Raw genomic sequence first — 24,507 nt, 5'->3', positions numbered from 1 at the left:
GCGATTACACTGGCCGCTGTGGTAGCGCTTTATTTAAAAATTTATATAAATAAGTCATTTTGTACTGTGGGACCGATCATAGCCGTTAGGACGCGCTGAAGAAATATTGACAGCTTCAAGAACTACATTTCAATGACTTTCTAACAGTATGAGTGCATTTAAGTTACAACGTTTGTGTCACATATTCGTACAAACATGCATTTAGCGATATTTTTCTCATATTATAGGTTGCATTGCTCTAACAGTGAAACGATTGACTGTGGGACTAAATTGAACTGATTTTGGACTGTGACGTTATAAATGTTATAAGTGAGAAAATTGGACTCCAAGAAAAAACATTCTTCTTAATTTGACGTGATTGCCGGAACTCAGCGATTACACTGGGCGCTGTGGTAGCGCTTCACTTAAAAATTTAGATGAATAAGTCATTTTTTACTGTGGGACCAATCCTAGCCGTTATCCCGCACTGAAGAAATAGAGACAGTTTCAAAAAATACATTTCATTGACTTTCTAACAGTATCAATCCGTTTGTGTTACAACGGTTGAGTCACATATTCGTACCAACATGTATTTCGTGATATCTTTTCTGTATTACTAGGTTGCATCGCTTTTAACAGTGAAACGATTCACTGTGGGACTTAATTGAACTGATTTTGGGCTGTGACCTTATAAATGAAAAAGTAAGACAATTGGACTCCAAGAAATAACATTCTTCTTAATTTGACAAGATTCCCACAACTCAGCGATTACACTGGTCCCTGTGGTAGCGCCATATTTGAAAATTAAGATAAAATAGTCACTTTTTAACCGTGGGAAGAATTCTAGCCGTTAGCGCGCGATGAAGAAATAGAGACAGTTTCAAATACTACTTTTCACGGACTTTCTATCGATGTCAGTCCGTTTGAGTTACAACGGTTGGGTCACATATTCGTACCAACATGTATTTAGCGATATTTATCTGATATTACTAGGTTGCATCGCTTTTAACAGTGAAACAATTGTATGTGGGACTTAATTGAACTAACTTTGGACTGTGGCCTGATAAATGTGATAAATGAGACAATTGGACTCCAAGAAAAAACATTCATCTTAATTTGACATGATTGCCGGAACTCAGCGATTACACTGGGCGCTGTGGTAGCACTTCATTTAAAAATTTAAATAAATAAATCATTTTTTAGTCGTGGGACGAATCCTAGCCGTTGGCGTGCGCTGAAGAAATGGAGACAGTTTCAAGTACTACTTTTCACGGACTTTATATCGATGTCAGTCCGTTTGAGTTACAACGGTTGGGTCACATATTCGTACCAACATGTATTTAGCGATATTTATCTGATATTACTAGGTTGCATCGGTTTTAACAGTGAAAAAATTGCATGTGGGACTTAATTGAACTAACTTTGGACTGTGACCTGATAAATGTGATAAATGAGACAATTGGACTCCAAGAAATAACATTCATCTTAATTTGACATGATTGCGGAACTCAGCGATTACACTGGGCGCTGTGGTAGCGCTTCATTTAAAAATTTAGATAAATAAATCATTCTTTACCGTGTGACCAATCCTAGCCGTTATCGCGCGCTGAAGAAATAGCGAAAGTTTCAAAAACTCTATTTCATTGACTTTCTAACGGTGTCAGTCCGTTTGAGTTACAACGGTTGGGTCACATATTCGTACTAACATGTATTTAGCGATATTTTTCTGATATTATTAGGTTGCATAGCTTTTAACAATGAAACGATTGACTGTGGGACTAAATTGAACTGATTTAGGACTGTGACGTTATAAATGTTTTAAGTGAGACAATTGGACTCCAAGAAATAACATTCTTCTGAATTTGACATGACTGCCGCAACTTAGCGATTACACTGGTCCCTGTGGTAGCGCTTCATTTGAAAATTAAGATAAAAAAGTAACTTTTTAGCCGTGGGACGAATCCTAGCCGTTAGCGCGCGCTGAAGAAATAGAGACAGTTTCAAGTACCACTTTTCACGGACTTTCTATCGATGTCAGTCCGTTTGAGTCACAACGGTTGGGTCACATATTCGTACCAACATGTGTTTAGCGATATTTATCTGATATTACTAGGTTGCATCGCTTTTAACAGTGAAACAATTGTATGTGGGACTTAATAGAACTAACTTTGGACTGTGGCCTGATAAATGTGATAAATGAGACAATTGGACTCCAAGAAAAAACATTCATCTTAATTTGACATGATTGCCGGAACTCAGCGATTACACTGGGCGCTGTGGTAGCGCTTCATTTAAAAATTTAAATAAATAAATCATTTTTTATTCGTGGGACGAATCCCAGCCGTTGGCGTGCGCTGAAGAAATGGAGACAGTTTCAAGTACTACTTTTCACGGACTTTCTATCGATGTCAGTCCGTTTGAGTTACAACGGTTGGGTCACATATTCGTACCAACATGTATTTAGCGATATTTATCTGATATTACTAGGTTGCATCGGTTTTAACAGTGAAAAAATTGTATGTGGGACTTAATTGAACTAACTTTGGACTGTGACCTGATAAATGTGATAAATGAGACAATTGGACTCCAAGAAATAACATTCATCTCAATTTGACATGATTGCGGAACTCAGCGATTACACTGGGCGCTGTGGTAGCGCTTTATTTAAAAATTTAGATAAATAAATCATTCTTTACCGTTTGACCAATCCTAGCCGTTATAGCGAGCTGAAGAAATAGCGAAAGTTTCCAAAACTACATTTCATTGACTTTCTAACAGTATCAGTCCATTTCAGTTACAACGTTTGTGTCACATATTCGTACAAACATGCATTTAGCGATATTTCTCTCATATTAATAGGTTGCATTGCCTTTAAAAGTGAAACGATTGACTGTGGGACTAAATTGAATTGATTTAGGACTGTGACGTTATAAATGTTTTAAGTGAGACAATTGGACTCCAAGAAATAACATTCTTCTGAATTTGACATGATTGCCGCAACTTAGCGATTACACTGGTCCCTGTCGTAGCGCTTCATTTGAAAATTAAGATAAAAAAGTAACTTTTTAGCCGTGGGACGAATCCTAGCCGTTAGCGCGCGCTGAAGAAATAGAGACAGTTTCAAGTACCACTTTTCACGGACTTTCTATCGATGTCAGTCCGTTTGAGTTACAACGGTTGGGTCACATATTCGTACCAACATGTATTTAGCGATATTTATCTGATATTACTAGGTTGAATCGCTTTTAACAGTGAAACAATTGTATGTGGGACTTAATTGAACTAACTTTGGACTGTGACCTGATAAATGTGATAAATGAGACAATTGGACTCCAAGAAATAACATTCATCTCAATTTGACATGATTGCGGAACTCAGCGATTACACTGGGCGCTGTGGTAGCGCTTTATTTAAAAATTTAGATAAATAAATCATTCTTTACCGTTTGACCAATCCTAGCCGTTATAGCGAGCTGAAGAAATAGCGAAAGTTTCCAAAACTACATTTCATTGACTTTCTAACAGTATCAGTCCATTTCAGTTACAACGTTTGTGTCACATATTCGTACAAACATGCATTTAGCGATATTTCTCTCATATTAATAGGTTGCATTGCCTTTAAAAGTGAAACGATTGACTGTGGGACTAAATTGAATTGATTTAGGACTGTGACGTTATAAATGTTTTAAGTGAGACAATTGGACTCCAAGAAATAACATTCTTCTGAATTTGACATGATTGCCGCAACTTAGCGATTACACTGGTCCCTGTCGTAGCGCTTCATTTGAAAATTAAGATAAAAAAGTAACTTTTTAGCCGTGGGACGAATCCTAGCCGTTAGCGCGCGCTGAAGAAATAGAGACAGTTTCAAGTACCACTTTTCACGGACTTTCTATCGATGTCAGTCCGTTTGAGTTACAACGGTTGGGTCACATATTCGTACCAACATGTATTTAGCGATATTTATCTGATATTACTAGGTTGAATCGCTTTTAACAGTGAAACAATTGTATGTGGGACTTAATTGAACTAACTTTGGACTGTGACCTGATAAATGTGATAAATGAGACAATTGGACTCCAAGAAATAACATTCATTTTAATTTGACATGATTGCCGGTACTCAGCGATTACACTGGGCGCTGTGGTAGCGCTTCATTTAAAAATTTAGATAAATAAGTCATATTTACTGTGGGACAAATCCTGGCCGTTAGCACTCGCTGAAGAAATATTGACAGCTTCAAGAACTACATTTCAATGACTTTCTAACAGTATCAGTCCATTTAAGTTACAACGTTTGTGTCACATATTTGTACAAACATGCATTTAGCGATATTTTTCTCATATTAATAGGTTGCATTGCTCTAACAGTAAAACGATTGACTGTGGGACTAAATTGAACTGATTTTGGACTGTGACGTTATAAATGTTATAAGTGAGAAAATTGGACTCCAAGAAATAACATTCTTCTTAATTTGACTTGATTGCCGGAACTCAGCGATTACACTGGGCGCTGTGGTAGCGCTTCACTTAAAAATTCAGATGAATAAGTCATTTTTTACTGTCGGACCAATCCTAGCTGTTCTCCCGCACTGAAGAAATAGAGACAGTTTCAAAAACTACATTTCATTGACTTTCTAACAGTGTCAATCCGTTTGTGTTACAACGGTTGAGTCACATATTCGTACCAACATGTATTTCGTGATATCTTTCCGGTATTACTAGGATATATCGCTTTTAACAGTGAAACGATTCACTGTGGGACTTAATTGAACTGATTTTGGGCTGTGACCTTATAAATGAAAAAGTAAGACAATTGGACTCCAAGAAATAACATTCTTCTTAATTTGACATGGTTCCCGCAACTCAGCGATTACACTGGTCCCTGTGGTAGAGCTACATTTGAAATTTAAGATAAAAAAGTCACTTTTTAACCGTGGGAAGAATTCTAGCCGTTAGCGCGCGATGAAGAAATAGAGACAGTTTCAAATACTACTTTTCACGGACTTTCTATCGATGTCAGTCCGTTTGAGTTACAACAGTTGGGTCACATATTCGTACTAACATGTATTTAGCGATATTTATCTGATATTACTAGGTTGCATCGCTTTTAACAGTGAAACAATTGTATGTGGGACTTAATTGAACTAACTTTGGACTGTGACCTGATAAATGTGATAAATGAGACAATTGGACTCCAAGAAATAACATTCTTCTTAATTTGACATGATTCCCGCAACTCAGCGATTACACTGGTACCTGTGGTAGAGCTACATTTGAAATTTAAGATAAAAAAGTCACTTTTTAACCGTGGGACGAATTCTAGCCGTTAGCGCGCGATGAAGAAATAGAGACAGTTTCAAATACTACTTTTCACGGACTTTCTATCGTTGTCAGTCCGTTTGAGTTACAACAGTTGGGTCACATATTTGTACTAACATGTATTTAGCGATATTTTTCTCATATTAATAGGTTGCATTGCTTTTAACAATGAAACGATTGACTGTGGGACTAAATTGAACTGATTTAGGACTGTGACGTTATAAATGTTTTAAGTGAGACAATTGGACTCCAAGAAATAACATTCTTCTGAATTTGACATGATTGCCGCAACTTAGCGATTACACTGGTCCCTGTGGTAGCGCTACATTTAAAAATTAAGATAAAAAGTCACTTTTTAATCGTGGGATGAATTCTAGCCGTTAGCCCGCGATGAAGAAATAGAGACAGTTTCAAATACCACTTTTCACGGACTTTCTATCGATGTCAGTCCGTTTGAGTTACAACAGTTGGGTCACATATTCGTACCAACATGTATTTAGCGATATTTATCTGATATTACTAGGTTGCATCGCTTTTAACAGTGAAACAATTGTATGTGGGACTTAATTGAACTAACTTTGGACTGTGACCTGATAAATGTGATAAATGAGACAATTGGACTCCAAGAAATAACATTCATCTTAATTTGACATGATTGCCGGTACTCAGCGATTACACTGGGCGCTGTGGTAGCGCTTCATTTAAAAATTTAGATAAATAAGTCATATTTACTGTGGGACAAATCCTGGCCGTTAGCACGCGCTGAAGAAATATTGACAGCTTCAAGAACTACATTTCAATGACTTTCTAACAGTATCAGTCCATTTAAGTTACAACGTTTGTGTCACATATTCGTACAAACATGCATTTAGCGATATTTTTCTCACATTAATAGGTTGCATTGCTCTAACAGTGAAACGATTGACTGTGGGACTAAATTGAACTGATTTTGGACTGTGACGTTATAAATGTTATAAGTGAGAAAATTGGACTTCAAGAAAGAACATTCTTCTTAATTTGACATGATTGCCGGAACTCAGCGATTACACTGGGCGCTGTGGTAGCGCTTCACTTAAAAATTTAGATGAATAAGTCATTTTTTTACTGTGGGACCAATCCTAGCCGTTCTCTCGCACTGAAGAAATAGCGAAAGTTTCAAAAACAACATTTCATTGACTTTCTAACGGTGTTAGTCCGTTTGAGTTACAACAGTTGGGTCACATATTCGTACTAACATGTATTTAGCGATATTTTTCTCAAATTAATAGGTTGCATTGCTTTTAACAATGAAACGATTGACTGTAGGACTAAATTGAACTGATTTAGGACTGTGACGTTATAAATGTTTTAAGTGAGACAATTGGACTCCAAGAAATAACATTCTTCTGAATTTGACATGATTGCCGCAACTTAGCGATTACACTGGTCCCTGTGGTAGCGCTTCATTTGAAAATTAAGATAAAAAAGTAACTTTTTATCCGTGGGACGAATCCTAGCCGTTAGCGCGCACTGAAGAAATAGACACAGTTTCAAATACCACTTTTCACGGACTTTCTATCGATGTCAGTCCGTTTGAGTTACAACGGTTGGGTCACATATTCGTACCAACATGTATTTAGCGATATTTATCTGATATTACTAGGTTGCATCGCTTTTAACAGTGAAACAATTGTATGTGGGACTTAATTGAACTAACTTTGGACTGTGACCTGATAAATGTGATAAATGAGACAATTGGACTCCAAGAAATAACATTCATCTTAATTTGACATGATTGCCGGTACTCAGCGATTACACTGGGCGCTGTGGTAGCGCTTCATTTAAAAATTTAGATAAATAAATCATTCTTTACCGTGTAACCAATCCTAGCCGTTATCGCGCGCTGAAGAAATAGCGAAAGTTTCAAAAACAACATTTCATTGACTTTCTAACGGTGTCAGTCCGTTTGAGTTACAACGGTTGGGTCACATATTCGTACCAACATGTATTTAGCGATATTTATCTGATATTACTAGGTTGAATCGCTTTTAACAGTGAAACAATTGTATGTGGGACTTAATTGAACTAACTTTGGACTGTGACCTGATAAATGTGATAAATGAGACAATTGGACTCCAAGAAATAACATTCATCTTAATTTGACATGATTGCCGGTACTCAGCGATTACACTGGGCGCTGTGGTAGCGCTTCATTTAAAAATTTAGATAAATAAGTCATATTTACTGTGGGACAAATCCTGGCCGTTAGCACTCGCTGAAGAAATATTGACAGCTTCAAGAACTACATTTCAATGACTTTCTAACAGTATCAGTCCATTTAAGTTACAACGTTTGTGTCACATATTCGTACAAACATGCATTTAGCGATATTTTTCTCATATTAATAGGTTGCATTGCTCTAACAGTAAAACGATTGACTGTGGGACTAAATTGAACTGATTTTGGACTGTGACGTTATAAATGTTATAAGTGAGAAAATTGGACTCCAAGAAATAACATTCTTCTTAATTTGACATGATTGCCGGAACTCAGCGATTACACTGGGCGCTGTGGTAGCGCTTCACTTAAAAATTCAGATGAATAAGTCATTTTTTACTGTCGGACCAATCCTAGCTGTTCTCCCGCACTGAAGAAATAGAGACAGTTTCAAAAACTACATTTCATTGACTTTCTAACAGTATCAATCCGTTTGTGTTACAACGGTTGAGTCACATATTCGTACCAACATATATTTCGTGATATCTTTCCGGTATTACTAGGATATATCGCTTTTAACAGTGAAACGATTCACTGTGGGACTTAATTGAACTGATTTTGGGCTGTGACCTTATAAATGAAAAAGTAAGACAATTGGACTCCAAGAAATAACATTCTTCTTAATTTGACATGATTCCCGCAACTCAGCGATTACACTGGTCCCTGTGGTAGAGCTACATTTGAAATTTAAGATAAAAAAGTCACTTTTTAACCGTGGGAAGAATTCTAGCCGTTAGCGCGCGATGAAGAAATAGAGACAGTTTCAAATACTACTTTTCACGGACTTTCTATCGATGTCAGTCCGTTTGAGTTACAACAGTTGGGTCAAATATTCGTACTAACATGTATTTAGCGATATTTTTCTCATATTAATAGGTTGCATTGCTTTTAACAATGAAACGATTGACTATGGGACTAAATTGAACTGATTTAGGACTGTGACGTTATAAATGTTTTAAGTGAGACAATTGGACTCCAAGAAATAACATTCTTCTGAATTTGACATGACTGCCGCAACTTAGCGATTACACTGGTCCCTGTGGTAGCGCTTCATTTGAAAATTAAGATAAAAAAGTAACTTTTTAGCCGTGGGACGAATCCTAGCCGTTAGCGCGCGCTGAAGAAATAGAGACAGTTTCAAGTACCACTTTTCACGGACTTTCTATCGATGTCAGTCCGTTTGAGTCACAACGGTTGGGTCACATATTCGTACCAACATGTGTTTAGCGATATTTATCTGATATTACTAGGTTGCATCGCTTTTAACAGTGAAACAATTGTATGTGGGACTTAATAGAACTAACTTTGGACTGTGGCCTGATAAATGTGATAAATGAGACAATTGGACTCCAAGAAAAAACATTCATCTTAATTTGACATGATTGCCGGAACTCAGCGATTACACTGGGCGCTGTGGTAGCGCTTCATTTAAAAATTTAAATAAATAAATCATTTTTTATTCGTGGGACGAATCCCAGCCGTTGGCGTGCGCTGAAGAAATGGAGACAGTTTCAAGTACTACTTTTCACGGACTTTCTATCGATGTCAGTCCGTTTGAGTTACAACGGTTGGGTCACATATTCGTACCAACATGTATTTAGCGATATTTATCTGATATTACTAGGTTGCATCGGTTTTAACAGTGAAAAAATTGTATGTGGGACTTAATTGAACTAACTTTGGACTGTGACCTGATAAATGTGATAAATGAGACAATTGGACTCCAAGAAATAACATTCATCTCAATTTGACATGATTGCGGAACTCAGCGATTACACTGGGCGCTGTGGTAGCGCTTTATTTAAAAATTTAGATAAATAAATCATTCTTTACCGTTTGACCAATCCTAGCCGTTATAGCGAGCTGAAGAAATAGCGAAAGTTTCCAAAACTACATTTCATTGACTTTCTAACAGTATCAGTCCATTTCAGTTACAACGTTTGTGTCACATATTCGTACAAACATGCATTTAGCGATATTTCTCTCATATTAATAGGTTGCATTGCCTTTAAAAGTGAAACGATTGACTGTGGGACTAAATTGAATTGATTTAGGACTGTGACGTTATAAATGTTTTAAGTGAGACAATTGGACTCCAAGAAATAACATTCTTCTGAATTTGACATGATTGCCGCAACTTAGCGATTACACTGGTCCCTGTCGTAGCGCTTCATTTGAAAATTAAGATAAAAAAGTAACTTTTTAGCCGTGGGACGAATCCTAGCCGTTAGCGCGCGCTGAAGAAATAGAGACAGTTTCAAGTACCACTTTTCACGGACTTTCTATCGATGTCAGTCCGTTTGAGTTACAACGGTTGGGTCACATATTCGTACCAACATGTATTTAGCGATATTTATCTGATATTACTAGGTTGAATCGCTTTTAACAGTGAAACAATTGTATGTGGGACTTAATTGAACTAACTTTGGACTGTGACCTGATAAATGTGATAAATGAGACAATTGGACTCCAAGAAATAACATTCATTTTAATTTGACATGATTGCCGGTACTCAGCGATTACACTGGGCGCTGTGGTAGCGCTTCATTTAAAAATTTAGATAAATAAGTCATATTTACTGTGGGACAAATCCTGGCCGTTAGCACTCGCTGAAGAAATATTGACAGCTTCAAGAACTACATTTCAATGACTTTCTAACAGTATCAGTCCATTTAAGTTACAACGTTTGTGTCACATATTTGTACAAACATGCATTTAGCGATATTTTTCTCATATTAATAGGTTGCATTGCTCTAACAGTAAAACGATTGACTGTGGGACTAAATTGAACTGATTTTGGACTGTGACGTTATAAATGTTATAAGTGAGAAAATTGGACTCCAAGAAATAACATTCTTCTTAATTTGACTTGATTGCCGGAACTCAGCGATTACACTGGGCGCTGTGGTAGCGCTTCACTTAAAAATTCAGATGAATAAGTCATTTTTTACTGTCGGACCAATCCTAGCTGTTCTCCCGCACTGAAGAAATAGAGACAGTTTCAAAAACTACATTTCATTGACTTTCTAACAGTGTCAATCCGTTTGTGTTACAACGGTTGAGTCACATATTCGTACCAACATGTATTTCGTGATATCTTTCCGGTATTACTAGGATATATCGCTTTTAACAGTGAAACGATTCACTGTGGGACTTAATTGAACTGATTTTGGGCTGTGACCTTATAAATGAAAAAGTAAGACAATTGGACTCCAAGAAATAACATTCTTCTTAATTTGACATGGTTCCCGCAACTCAGCGATTACACTGGTCCCTGTGGTAGAGCTACATTTGAAATTTAAGATAAAAAAGTCACTTTTTAACCGTGGGAAGAATTCTAGCCGTTAGCGCGCGATGAAGAAATAGAGACAGTTTCAAATACTACTTTTCACGGACTTTCTATCGATGTCAGTCCGTTTGAGTTACAACAGTTGGGTCACATATTCGTACTAACATGTATTTAGCGATATTTATCTGATATTACTAGGTTGCATCGCTTTTAACAGTGAAACAATTGTATGTGGGACTTAATTGAACTAACTTTGGACTGTGACCTGATAAATGTGATAAATGAGACAATTGGACTCCAAGAAATAACATTCTTCTTAATTTGACATGATTCCCGCAACTCAGCGATTACACTGGTACCTGTGGTAGAGCTACATTTGAAATTTAAGATAAAAAAGTCACTTTTTAACCGTGGGACGAATTCTAGCCGTTAGCGCGCGATGAAGAAATAGAGACAGTTTCAAATACTACTTTTCACGGACTTTCTATCGTTGTCAGTCCGTTTGAGTTACAACAGTTGGGTCACATATTTGTACTAACATGTATTTAGCGATATTTTTCTCATATTAATAGGTTGCATTGCTTTTAACAATGAAACGATTGACTGTGGGACTAAATTGAACTGATTTAGGACTGTGACGTTATAAATGTTTTAAGTGAGACAATTGGACTCCAAGAAATAACATTCTTCTGAATTTGACATGATTGCCGCAACTTAGCGATTACACTGGTCCCTGTGGTAGCGCTACATTTAAAAATTAAGATAAAAAGTCACTTTTTAATCGTGGGATGAATTCTAGCCGTTAGCCCGCGATGAAGAAATAGAGACAGTTTCAAATACCACTTTTCACGGACTTTCTATCGATGTCAGTCCGTTTGAGTTACAACAGTTGGGTCACATATTCGTACCAACATGTATTTAGCGATATTTATCTGATATTACTAGGTTGCATCGCTTTTAACAGTGAAACAATTGTATGTGGGACTTAATTGAACTAACTTTGGACTGTGACCTGATAAATGTGATAAATGAGACAATTGGACTCCAAGAAATAACATTCATCTTAATTTGACATGATTGCCGGTACTCAGCGATTACACTGGGCGCTGTGGTAGCGCTTCATTTAAAAATTTAGATAAATAAGTCATATTTACTGTGGGACAAATCCTGGCCGTTAGCACGCGCTGAAGAAATATTGACAGCTTCAAGAACTACATTTCAATGACTTTCTAACAGTATCAGTCCATTTAAGTTACAACGTTTGTGTCACATATTCGTACAAACATGCATTTAGCGATATTTTTCTCACATTAATAGGTTGCATTGCTCTAACAGTGAAACGATTGACTGTGGGACTAAATTGAACTGATTTTGGACTGTGACGTTATAAATGTTATAAGTGAGAAAATTGGACTTCAAGAAAGAACATTCTTCTTAATTTGACATGATTGCCGGAACTCAGCGATTACACTGGGCGCTGTGGTAGCGCTTCACTTAAAAATTTAGATGAATAAGTCATTTTTTTACTGTGGGACCAATCCTAGCCGTTCTCTCGCACTGAAGAAATAGCGAAAGTTTCAAAAACAACATTTCATTGACTTTCTAACGGTGTTAGTCCGTTTGAGTTACAACAGTTGGGTCACATATTCGTACTAACATGTATTTAGCGATATTTTTCTCAAATTAATAGGTTGCATTGCTTTTAACAATGAAACGATTGACTGTAGGACTAAATTGAACTGATTTAGGACTGTGACGTTATAAATGTTTTAAGTGAGACAATTGGACTCCAAGAAATAACATTCTTCTGAATTTGACATGATTGCCGCAACTTAGCGATTACACTGGTCCCTGTGGTAGCGCTTCATTTGAAAATTAAGATAAAAAAGTAACTTTTTATCCGTGGGACGAATCCTAGCCGTTAGCGCGCACTGAAGAAATAGACACAGTTTCAAATACCACTTTTCACGGACTTTCTATCGATGTCAGTCCGTTTGAGTTACAACGGTTGGGTCACATATTCGTACCAACATGTATTTAGCGATATTTATCTGATATTACTAGGTTGCATCGCTTTTAACAGTGAAACAATTGTATGTGGGACTTAATTGAACTAACTTTGGACTGTGACCTGATAAATGTGATAAATGAGACAATTGGACTCCAAGAAATAACATTCATCTTAATTTGACATGATTGCCGGTACTCAGCGATTACACTGGGCGCTGTGGTAGCGCTTCATTTAAAAATTTAGATAAATAAATCATTCTTTACCGTGTAACCAATCCTAGCCGTTATCGCGCGCTGAAGAAATAGCGAAAGTTTCAAAAACAACATTTCATTGACTTTCTAACGGTGTCAGTCCGTTTGAGTTACAACGGTTGGGTCACATATTCGTACCAACATGTATTTAGCGATATTTATCTGATATTACTAGGTTGAATCGCTTTTAACAGTGAAACAATTGTATGTGGGACTTAATTGAACTAACTTTGGACTGTGACCTGATAAATGTGATAAATGAGACAATTGGACTCCAAGAAATAACATTCATCTTAATTTGACATGATTGCCGGTACTCAGCGATTACACTGGGCGCTGTGGTAGCGCTTCATTTAAAAATTTAGATAAATAAGTCATATTTACTGTGGGACAAATCCTGGCCGTTAGCACTCGCTGAAGAAATATTGACAGCTTCAAGAACTACATTTCAATGACTTTCTAACAGTATCAGTCCATTTAAGTTACAACGTTTGTGTCACATATTCGTACAAACATGCATTTAGCGATATTTTTCTCATATTAATAGGTTGCATTGCTCTAACAGTAAAACGATTGACTGTGGGACTAAATTGAACTGATTTTGGACTGTGACGTTATAAATGTTATAAGTGAGAAAATTGGACTCCAAGAAATAACATTCTTCTTAATTTGACATGATTGCCGGAACTCAGCGATTACACTGGGCGCTGTGGTAGCGCTTCACTTAAAAATTCAGATGAATAAGTCATTTTTTACTGTCGGACCAATCCTAGCTGTTCTCCCGCACTGAAGAAATAGAGACAGTTTCAAAAACTACATTTCATTGACTTTCTAACAGTATCAATCCGTTTGTGTTACAACGGTTGAGTCACATATTCGTACCAACATATATTTCGTGATATCTTTCCGGTATTACTAGGATATATCGCTTTTAACAGTGAAACGATTCACTGTGGGACTTAATTGAACTGATTTTGGGCTGTGACCTTATAAATGAAAAAGTAAGACAATTGGACTCCAAGAAATAACATTCTTCTTAATTTGACATGATTCCCGCAACTCAGCGATTACACTGGTCCCTGTGGTAGAGCTACATTTGAAATTTAAGATAAAAAAGTCACTTTTTAACCGTGGGAAGAATTCTAGCCGTTAGCGCGCGATGAAGAAATAGAGACAGTTTCAAATACTACTTTTCACGGACTTTCTATCGATGTCAGTCCGTTTGAGTTACAACAGTTGGGTCAAATATTCGTACTAACATGTATTTAGCGATATTTTTCTCATATTAATAGGTTGCATTGCTTTTAACAATGAAACGATTGACTATGGGACTAAATTGAACTGATTTAGGACTGTGACGTTATAAATGTTTTAAGTGAGACAATTGGACTCCAAGAAATAACATTCTTCTGAATTTGACATGATTGCCGCAACTTAGCGATTACACTGGTCCCTGTCGTAGCGCTTCATTTGAAAATTAAGATAAAAAAGTAACTTTTTAGCCGTGGGACGAATCCTAGCCGTTAGCGCGCGCTGAAGAAATAGAGACAGTTTCAAGTACCATTTTTCACGGACTTTCTATCGATGTCAGTCCGTTTGAGTTACAACGGTTGGGTCACATATTCGTACCAACATGTATTTAGCGATATTTATCTGATATTACTAGGTTGAATCGCTTTTAACAGTGAAACAATTGTATGTGGGACTTAATTGAACTAACTTTGGACTGTGACCTGATAAATGTGATAAATGAGACAATTGGACTCCAAGAAATAACATTCATCTTAATTTGACATGATTGCCGGGACTCAGCGATTACACTGGGCGCTGTGGTAGCGCTTCATTTAAAAATTTAGATAAATAAGTCATATTTACTGTGGGACAAATCCTGGCCGTTAGCACGCGCTGAAGAAATATTGACAGCTTCAAGAACTACATTTCAATGACTCTCTAACAGTATCAGTCCATTTAAGTTACAACGTTTGTGTCACATATTCGTACAAACATGCATTTAGCGATATTTTTCTCATATTAATAGGTTGCATTGCTCTAACAGTGAAACGATTGACTGTGGGACTAAATTGAACTGATTTTGGACTGTGACGTTATAAATGTTATAAGTGAGAAAATTGGACTCCAAGAAATAACATTCTTCTTAATTTGACATGATTGCCGGAACTCAGCGATTACACTGGGCGCTGTGGTAGCGCTTCACTTAAAAATTCAAATGAATAAGTCATTTTTTACTGTCGGACCAATCCTAGCTGTTCTCCCGCACTAAAGAAATAGAGACAGTTTCAAAAACTACATTTCATTGACTTTCTAACAGTATCAATCCGTTTGTGTTACAACGGTTGAGTCACATATTCGTACCAACATGTATTTCGTGATATCTTTCCGGTATTACTAGGATGTATCGCTTTTAACAGTGAAACGATTCACTGTGGGACTTAATTGAACTGATTTTGGGCTGTGACCTTATAAATGAAAAAGTAAGACAATTGGACTCCAAGAAATAACATTCTTCTTAATTTGACATGATTCCCGCAACTCAGCGATTACACTGGTCCCTGTGATAGAGCTATATTTGAATTTTAAGATAAAAAAGTCACTTTTTAACCGTGGGAGGAATTCTAGCCGTTAGCGCGCGATGAAGAAGTAGAGACAGTTTCAAATACTACTTTTCACGGACTTTCTATCGATGTCAGTCCGTTTGAGTTACAACGGTTGGGTCACATATTCGTACCAACATGTATTTAGCGATATTTATCTGATATTACTAGGTTGAATCGCTTTTAACAGTGAAACAATTGTATGTGGGACTTAATTGAACTGATTTAGGACTGTGACGTTATAAATGTGATAAATGAGACAATTGGACTCCAAGAAATAACATTCATCTAAATTTGACATGATTGCCGGTACTCAGCGATTACACTGGTCGCTGTGGTAGCGCTTCATTTAAAAATTTAGATAAATAAGTCATATTTACTGTGGGACAAATCCTGGCCGTTAGCACGCGCTGAAGAAATATTGACAGCTTCAAGAACTACATTTCAATGACTTTCTAACAGTATCAGTCCATTTAAGTTACAACGTTTGTGTCACATATTCGTACAAACATGCATTTAGCGATATTTTTCTCATATTAATAGGTTGCATTGCTCTAACAGTGAAACGATTGACTGTGGGACTAAATTGAACTGATTTTGGACTGTGACGTTATAAATGTTATAAGTGAGAAAATTGGACTTCAAGAAATAACATTCTTCTTAATTTGACATGATTGCCGGAACTCAGCGATTACACTGGACGCTGTGGTAGCGCTACATTTAAAAATTAAGATAAAAAGTCACTTTTTAATCGTGGGATGAACTCTAGCCGTTAGCCCGCGATGAAGAAATAGAGACAGTTTCAAATACTACTTTTCACGGACTTTCTATCGATGTCAGTCCGTTTGAGTTACAACGGTTGGGTCACATATTCGTACCAACATGTATTTAGCGATATTTATCTGATATTACTAGGTTGCATCGCTTTTAACAGTGAAACAATTGTATGTGGGACTTAATTGAACTAACTTTGGACTGTGACCTGATAAATGTGATAAATGAGACAATTGGACTCCAAGAAATAACATTCATCTTAATTTGACATGATTGCCGGTACTCAGCGATTACACTGGGCGCTGTGGTAGCGCTTCATTTAAAAATTTAGATAAATAAGTCATATTTACTGTGGGACAAATCCTGGCCGTTAGCACGCGCTGAAGAAATATTGACAGCTTCAAGAACTACATTTCAATGACTTTCTAACAGTATCAGTCCATTTAAGTTACAACGTTTGTGTCACATATTCGTACAAACATGCATTTAGCGATATTTTTCTCACATTAATAGGTTGCATTGCTCTAACAGTGAAACGATTGACTGTGGGACTAAATTGAACTGATTTTGGACTGTGACGTTATAAATGTTATAAGTGAGAAAATTGGACTTCAAGAAAGAACATTCTTCTTAATTTGACATGATTGCCGGAACTCAGCGATTACACTGGGCGCTGTGGTAGCGCTTCACTTAAAAATTTAGATGAATAAGTCATTTTTTTACTGTGGGACCAATCCTAGCCGTTCTCTCGCACTGAAGAAATAGAGACAGTTTCAAAAACTACATTTCATTGACTTTCTAACAGTATCAATCCGTTTGCGTTACAACGGTTGAGTCACATATTCGTACTAACATGTATTTAGCGATATTTTTCTCATATTAATAGGTTGCATTGCTTTTAACAATGAAACGATTGACTGTGGGACTAAATTGAACTGATTTAGGACTGTGACGTTATAAATGTTTTAAGTGAGACAATTGGACTCCAAGAAATAACATTCTTCTTAATTTGACATGATTGCCGGTACTCAGCGACTACACTGGGCGCTGTGGTAGCGCTTCATTTAAAAATTTAGATAAATAAATCATTCTTTACCGTGTGACCAATCCTAGCCGTTATCGCGCGCTGAAGAAATAGCGAAAGTTTCAAAAACAACATTTCATTGACTTTCTAACGGTGTCAGTCCGTTTGAGTTACAACGGTTGGGTCACATATTCGTACCAACATGTATTTAGCGATATTTATCTGATATTACTAGGTTGCATCGCTTTTAACAGTGAAACAATTGTATGTGGGACTTAATAGAACTAACTTTGGACTGTGGCCTGATAAATGTGATAAATGAGACAATTGGACTCCAAGAAATAACATTTTTCTTAATTTGACATGATTGCCGCAACTCAGCGATTACACTGGTCCCTGTGGTAGCGCTTCATTTGAAAATTAAGATAAAAAAGTCACTTTTTAGCCATGGGACGAATCCTAGCCGTTAGCGCGCACTGAAGAAATAGAGACAGTTTCAAATACTACTTTTCACGGACTTTCTATCGATGTCAGTCCGTTTGAGTTACAACGGTTGGGTCACGTATTAGTACCAACATGTATTTAGCGATATTTATCTGATATTACTAGGTTGCATCGCTTTTAACAGTGAAACAATTGTATGTGGGACTTAATTGAACTAACTTTGGACTGTGACCTGATAAATGTGATAAATGAGACAATTGGACTCCAAGGTATAATATTCATCTTAATTTGACATGATTGCCGGTACACAGCGATTACACTGGGCGCTGTGGTAGCGCTTCATTTAAAAATTTAGATAAATTAGTCATTCTTTACCGTGTGACCAATCCTAGCCGTTATCGCGCGCTGAAGAAATAGCGAAAGTTTCAAAAACTACATTTCATTGAATTTCTAACGGTGTCAGTCTGTTTGAGTTACAACGGTTGGGTCACATATTCGTACTAACATGTATTTAGCGATATTTATCTGATATTACTAGGTTGCATCGCTTTTAACAGTGAAACAATTGTATGTGGGACTTAATAGAACTAACTTTGGACTGTGGCCTGATAAATGTGATAAATGAGACAATTGGACTCCAAGAAATAACATTTTTCTTAATTTGACATGATTGCCGCAACTCAGCGATTACACTGGTCCCTGTGGTAGCGCTTCATTTGAAAATTAAGATAAAAAAGTCACTTTTTAGCCATGGGACGAATCCTAGCCGTTAGCGCGCGCTGAAGAAATAGGGACAGTTTCAAATACTACTTTTGACGGACTTTCTAACGGTGTCAGTCCGTTTGAGTTACAACGGTTTGGTCACATAACATGTATTTAGCGATATTTTTCTGATATTATTAGGTTGCATAGCTTTTAACAATGAAACGATTGACTGTGGGACTTAATTGAACTAACTTTGGACTGTGACCTGATAAATGAAAAAGTAAGACAATTGGACTCCAAGAAATAACATTTTTCTTAATTTGATATGATTGCCACAACTCAGCGATTACACTGGTCCCTGTGGTAGCGCTTCATTTGAAAATTAAGATAAAAAAGTCACTTTTTAGCCGTGGGACGAATCCTAGCCGTTAGCACGCGCTGAAGAAATGGAGACAGTTTCAAATACTATTTTTCACGGACTTTCTATCGATGTCAGTCCGTTTGAGTTACAACGGTTGGGTCACATATTCGTACTAACATTTATTTAGCGATATTTATCTGATATTACTAGGTTGCATCGCTTTTAACAGTGAAACAATTGAATGTGGGACTTAATTGAACTAACTTTGGACTGTGACCTGATAAATTTGATAAATGAGACAATTGGACTCCAAGAAATAACATTCTTCTTAATTTGACGTGATTGCCGGAACTCAGCGATTACACTGGGCGCTGTGGTAGCGCTTCATTTAAAAATTTAGATGAATAAGTCATTTTTTACTGTGGGACCAATCTTAGCCGTTATCCCGCGCTGAAGATATATAGGCAGTTTTAAAAACTAAATTTCATTGACTTTCTAACCGTATCAATCCGTTTGTGTTACAACGGTTGGGTGACATATTCGTACCAACATGTATTTAGCGATATTTATCTGATATTACTAGGTTGCATTGCTTTTAAGAGTGAAACCATTGTATGTGGGACTTGATTGAACTAACTTTGGACTGTGACTTGATAAATGTGATAAATGAGACAAATGGACTCCAAGAAATAACATTCATCTTAATTTGACATGATTGCCGGAACTCAGCGATTACACTGGGCGCTGTGGTAGCGCTTCATTTAAAAATTTAGATAAATAAATCATTCTTTACCGTGTGACCAATCCTAGCCGTTATCGCGCGCTGAAGAAATAGCGAAAGTTTCAAAAACTACATTTCATTGACTTTCTAACAGTATCAGTCCATTTGAGTTACAACGTTTGTGTCACATATTCGTACAAACATGCATTTAGCGATATTTTTCTCATATTAATAGGTTGCATTGCTTTTAACAGTGAAACGATTGCCTGTGGGACTTCGTTGAACTAACTTTGGACTGTGACCTGATAAATGTGATAAATGAGACAATTGGACTCCAAGAAATAACATTCTTCTTAATTTGACGTGATTGCCGGAACTCAGCGATTACACTGGCCGCTGTGGTAGCGCTTCATTTAAAAATTCAGATGAATAAGTCATTTTTTACTGTGGGACCAATCCTAGCAGTTATCCCGCGCTGAAGAAATATAGAAAGTTTCCAAAACTACATTTCAATGAATTTCTAACTGTGTCAGTCCGTTTGAGTTACAACGGTTGGGTCACATATTCGTACTAACATGTATTTAGCGATATTTTTCTGATATTACTAGGTTGCATAGCTTTTAACAATGAAACGATTGACTGTGGGACTTAATTGAACTAACTTTGGACTGTGACCTAATAAATTTGATAAATGAGACAATTGGACTCCAAGAAATAACTTTTTTTTTAATTTGACGTGATTGCCGGAACTCAGCGATTACACTGGGCGCTGTGGTAGCGCTTCATTTAAAAATTTAGATGAATAAGTCATTTTTTACTGTGGGACCAATCTTAGCCGTTATCCCGCGCTGAAGATATATAGGCAGTTTTAAAAACTAAATTTCATTGACTTTCTAACCGTATCAATCCGTTTGTGTTACAACGGTTGAGTCACATATTTGTACCAACATGTATTTCGTTATATCTTTCCGGTATTACTCGGTTGTATCGCTTTTAACAGTGAAACGATTGACTGTGGGACTTAATTGAACTAACTTTGGACTGTGACCTGATAAATTTGATAAATGAGACAATTGGACTCCAAGAAATAACATTCTTCTTAATTTGACGTGATTGCCGGAACTCAGCGATTACACTGGCCGCTGTGGTAGCGCTTCATTTAAAAATTCAGATGAATAAGTCATTTTTTACTGTGGGACCAATCCTAGCCGTTATCCCGCGCTGAAGAAATATAGAAAGTTTCGAAAACTACATTTCATTAAATTTCTAACGGTGTCAGTCCGTTTGAGTTACAACGGTTGGGTCACATATTCGTACTAACATGTATTTAGCGATATTTTTCTGATATTACTAGGTTGCATAGCTTTTAACAATGAAACGATTGACTGTGGGACTTAATTGAACTAACTTTGGACTGTGACCTGATAATTGTGATAAATAAGACAATTGGACTCCAAGAAATAACATTTTTCTTAATTTGACATGATTGCCGCAACTCAGCGATCACACTGGTCCCTGTGGTAGCGCTTCATTTGAAAATTAAGATAGAAAAGTCACTATTTAGCCGTGGGACGAATCCTAGCCGTTAGTGCGCGCTGAAGAAATAGAAACAGTTTGAAATACAATTTTTCACGGACTTTCTATCGATGTCAGTCTGGTTAAGTTACAACGTTGGGTCACATATTCGTACCAACATGTATTTCGCGATATTTATCTGATATTACTAGGTTGCATCGCTTTTAACAATGAAACGATTGTATGTGGGACTTAATTGAACTAACTTTGGACTGTGACCTGATAAATGTGATAAATAAGACAATTGGACTCCAAGAAATAACATTCATCTTAATTTGACATGATTGCCGGAACTCAGCGATTACACTGGGCGCTGTGGTAGCGCTTCATTTAAAAATTTAGATAAATAAGTTATTCTTTACCGTGGGACCAATCCTATCCGTTATCGCGCGCTGAAGAAATAGCGACAGTTTCAAAAACTACATTTCAATGACTTTTTAACTGTATCAATCCGTTTGTGTTACAACGGTTGCGTCACATATTCGTACCAACATGTATTTCTTGATATCTTTCCGGTATTACTAGGTTGTATCGCTTTTAACAGTGAAACGATTGACTGTGGGACTTAATTGAACTGATTTTGGGCTGTGACCTTATAAATGTAAAAGTAAGACAATTGGACTACAAGAAATAACACTCTTCTTAATTTGACATGATTGCCGCAACTCAGGGATTACACTGGTCCCTGTGGTAGCGCTTCAGTTGAAAATTAAGATAAAAAAGTCATTTTTTAGCCGTGGGACGAATCCTAACCGTTAGCGCGCGCTGAAGAAATATTGACAGTTTCAAATACTATTTTTCACAGACTTTCTATCGATGTCAGTCCGTTTGAGTTACAACGGTTGGGTCACATATTAGTACCAACATGTATTTAGCGATATTTATCTGATATTACTAGGTTGCATCGCTTTTAACAGTGAAACAATTGTATGTGGGACTTAATTGAACTAACTTTGGACTGTGACCTGATAAATGTGATAAATGAGACAATTGGACTCCAAGAAATAACATTCATCTTAATTTGACATGATTGCCGGAACTCATCGATTACACTGGGCGCTGTGGTAGCGCTTCATTTAAAAGTTTAGATAAATAAATCATTCTTTATCGTGTGACCAATCCTGGCCGTTATCGCGCGCTGAAGAAATAGCTAAAGTTTCAAAAACTACATTTCATTGAATTTCTAACGGTGTCAGTCCGTTTGAGTTACAACGGTTGGGTCACATATTCGTACTAAAATGTATTTAGCGATATTTTTCTGATATTACTAGGTTGCATAGCTTTTAACAATGAAACGATTGACTGTGGGACTTAATTGAACTAACTTTTGACTGTGACCTGATAAATTTGATAAATGAGACAATTGGACTCCAAGAAATAACATTCATCTTAATTTGACGTGATTGCCGGAACTCAGCCATTACACTGGCCGCTGTGGTAGCGCTTCACTTAAAAGTTTAGATGAATAAGTCATTTTTTTCTGTGGGACCAATCCTAGCCGTTATCCCGCGCTGAAGAAATAGAGACAGTTTCAAAAACTACATTTCCTTGACTTTTTAACAGTATCAATCCGTTTGTGTTACAACGGTTGGGTGACATATTAGTACGAACATGTATTTAGCGATATTTTTTCTGATATTACTAGATTGCATCGCTTTTAACAATGAAACGATTGACTGTGGGACTTAATTGAACTATCTTTGGACAGCGACCTGATAAATTTGAGAAATGAGACAACTGGACTCCAAGAAATAACATTCTTCTTAATTTGATGTGCTTGCCGGAACTCAGCTTATTACACTGGGCGCTGTGGTAGCGCTTCATTTAAAAATTTAGATAAATAAGTCATTCTTTACCGTGGGACCAATCCTAGCCGTTATTGCGGGCTGAAGAATAGCGACAGTTTCAAAAACTACATTTCATTGACTTTCTAACGGTGTCAGTCCGTTTGAGTTACAATGGTTGGGTCACATATTCGTACCAACATGTATTTAGAGATATTTTTTTGATATTACTAGATTGCATTGCTTTTAACAATGAAACGATTGAATGTGGGACTTAATTGAACTAACTTTGGACTGTGACCTGATAAATGTGATAAATGAGACAATTGGACTCCAAGAAAAAACATTCTTCTTAATTTGGCGTGATTGCCGGAACTTAGCGATTACACTGGGCGCTGTGGTAGCGCTTCATTGAAAAATTTAGATAAATAAATCATTCTTTACCGTGTGACCAATCCTAGCCGTTATCCCGCGTTGAAGAAATAGCGAAAGGTTCAAAAATGACATTTCATTTCCTTTCTAACGGTGTCAGTCCGTTTGAGTTACAACGGTTGGGTCACATATTCGTACTAACATGTATTTAGTGATATTTTTCTGATATTACTAGGTTGCATAGCTTTTAACAATGAAACGATTGACTGTGGGACTTAATTGAACTAACTTTGAACTGTGACCTGATAAATTTGATAAATGAGACAATTGGACTCCAAGAAATAACATTCTTCTTAATTTGACGTGATTGCGGGAACTCAGCGAATCCACTGGCCGCTGTGGTAGCGCTTCATTTAAAAATGTAGATAAATGAGTCATTTTGTACTGTGGGTCGAATCCTAGCCGTTAGGACGCGCTGAAGAAATATTGACAGCTTCAAGAACTACATTTCAATAACTTTCTAACAGTATCAGTCCATTTGAGTTAGAACGTTTGTGTCACATATTCGTACAAACATGCATTTAGAGATATTTTTCTCATGTTAATAGGTTGCATTGCTTTTAACAGTGAAACGATTGACTGTGGGACTAAATTGAACTGATTTTGGACTGTGACGTTATAAATGTTATAAGTGAGACAATTGGACTCCAAGAAATAACATTCTTCTTAATTTGACATGATTGCCGAAACTCAGCGATTACACTGGGCTCTGTGGTAGCGCTTCATATAAAAATTTAGTTGAATAAGTCATTTTATATTGTGGGACCAATCCTAGCCGTTATCCCGCGCTGAAGAAATAGAGAGAGTTTCAAAAACTAAAATTCATTGACTTTCTAACAGTATCAATCCGTTTGTGTTACAACGGTTAAGTCACATATTTGTACCAACATATATTTCGTGATATCTTTCCGGTATTACTAGATTGTATCGCTTTTAACAGTGAAACGATTGACTGTGGGACTTAATTGA

The sequence above is a fragment of the Hydractinia symbiolongicarpus genome, chromosome 2, assembly GCF_029227915.1.
Source record: "Hydractinia symbiolongicarpus strain clone_291-10 chromosome 2, HSymV2.1, whole genome shotgun sequence".
Classification (NCBI taxonomy): Eukaryota; Metazoa; Cnidaria; class Hydrozoa; order Anthoathecata; family Hydractiniidae; genus Hydractinia; species Hydractinia symbiolongicarpus.
The sequence above is the reverse complement of the archived record's forward strand: the minus strand, read 5'-3'. Positions refer to the sequence as shown.